Source organism: Garra rufa, chromosome 13, assembly GCF_049309525.1.
Source record: "Garra rufa chromosome 13, GarRuf1.0, whole genome shotgun sequence".
Classification (NCBI taxonomy): Eukaryota; Metazoa; Chordata; class Actinopteri; order Cypriniformes; family Cyprinidae; genus Garra; species Garra rufa.
Window position 1 is genome coordinate 281,898 of NC_133373.1, and position 2,275 is coordinate 284,172.

Genomic DNA, 2,275 nt, shown 5'->3' on the forward strand with positions numbered 1-2,275 from the left:
TGTGCAGTTTTATCTCACAGCACAGTGCCACAGATGTTGTAAGTTTTGAGGGAGCGTGTGATTGGCATGCTGACCGCAGGAATGTCCACCAGAGCTGTTGCCCGTCAATTGAATGTTCATTTCTCTAGCATAAGCCGTCTCCAAAGGCGTTTCAGAGAATTTGGCAGTACATCCAACCACAGGCCACGTGTAACCACACCAGCCCAGGACCTCCACATCCAGCATCTTCACCTCCAAGATCATCTGAGACCAGCTGCTGCAACAATTGGTTTGCATAACCAAAGATTTTCTGCACAAACTGTCAGAAAGCATCTCAGGGAAGCTCATCTGCATGCTCTTCATCCTCATCGGGGTCTCGATCTGACTGTGGTTCGTCAGCGTAACTGACTTGAGTGGGCAAATGCTCACATCCGATGGCATCTGGCACTTTGGAGAGGTGTTCTCTTCATGGATGAATCCCAATTTTCACTGTACAGGGCAGATGGCAGATAGCGTGGATGGCGTGGTATGGGTGAGCGGTTTACTGAAAACATCCCAGTTCTTGCGTGGCCAGCATAATCACCGGACACATCACCCATTGAGCATGTTTGGGATGCTCTGGATCGGCGTATACCTCAGCGTGTTCCAGTTCCTGACAATATCCAGCACAGCCATTGAAGAGCAGTGGACCAACATTCCACAATCAACAACCTGATCAACTCTATGTGAAGGAGATGTGTTACACTGCATGAGGCAATGGTGGTCACACCAGATACTGACTGGTTTTCGGACTCCTCCAATACAGTAAAACTGCACATTTTAGAGTGTCCTCTTATTGTGGCCAGCCTAAGGCACACCTGTGCAATAATCATCCTGTCTAATCAGCATCTTGATATGCCACACCTGTGAGGTGGATGGATTATCTTGGCAAATGGAGAAGTGCTCACTAACACAGATTTAGACAGATTTGTGAACATTATTTGATAGAAATAGGCCTTTTGTGTACATAGAAAAAGTCTTAGATCTTTGAGTTCAGCTCATGAAAAATGGGGGCAAAAAAAAAAGTGTTGCGTTAATAATTTTGATCAGTGTATTACCCAGGTAATTTGACCAGTGCACTTGCAAGACCACTCTGCAGTATAAAATCTTCAAAAAGAAATAAAAAGAACTGAAAGGAAAAGCACAAAAGAAACTACCACTGAGGTTTCCCGCAGAGGAATGGAAAGGAAAACCGCTCGGTTTGCCACTAAAAATAGAAGCTATTTGCAGATTGAGGAGCATAACACAGTCTGTAGTTCTTCTCACTTTCCAAAAGGTGTGAGCTGGAAAGGTCAGACTGGGCCTGGGAGCAGGTTTCTGTAGTGTAGAGCTCATCACGATCACCTCACATGAGAAAGGTCTCCAGTTTGAAACTGGGCGGAAACAGCTAATGGCTTTATCCAAAATTGCTTAAAACATGGTCTGTCGCATTCTTAGTCAACACTACAAAGGCCTTGCCTGCTAAGGCCAGTCGCACATAGGTGTAGAGCGCTGACTAGCCAATAGGAACAAAGGAAGGTCCAGGGAGGCAGCCCAAATAAATAACACACTGTTAGAGGTTCAAATCCCGCCTCGGCCACAAATACAGTAAAATTAATTTGTACTCGTTTTTCATCTAGATGCACTCTAAGAACGATTTACATTTAATAAATGACCTTTGTGCACAAAGATAAAATAAAACTTGTAAAAATTGTTTTTGTGTAGGATGTACAAAATGTGGAACGACCTTAATAAACATTTACATTATAATAGGGTATAGTTATCTTTCATACAGAAAATATTTGAATGTGAATAATTAAAAAAAGAACATTTCAATCATGTTTTTGTTTTTTTAAGAGACATTCACTTTATATTTGTATAACTATGTACAGAAAACCCATATATATTAAACAACTAATAACACCAACAAATAATAAGTTTTTCATTTTGTTTATAGCACAATATTATACATATTATATAAAAATGAAAAAGGTAATTAGTACAGTATAGTACTAACCAAAGTATATAATAATTAAATAAATATACTTAAAATTATTATAGAACAAACCACAAAATCAAATATCAGAAAATGTAAAGATGTGGAAAACACTGAGAAAAAAAAAACAAGAAAATTTTTAAATTAAATAATTATGCACAATTATATATGTTTAATAGTAACCGTTTTAGTGTTACATTTAGTGTTTACAAATCTGAGCAAGATGAAATAACAATGTAAGTCAATAAATGATAATCTATAAACAAAACAGTAAATTAGTAT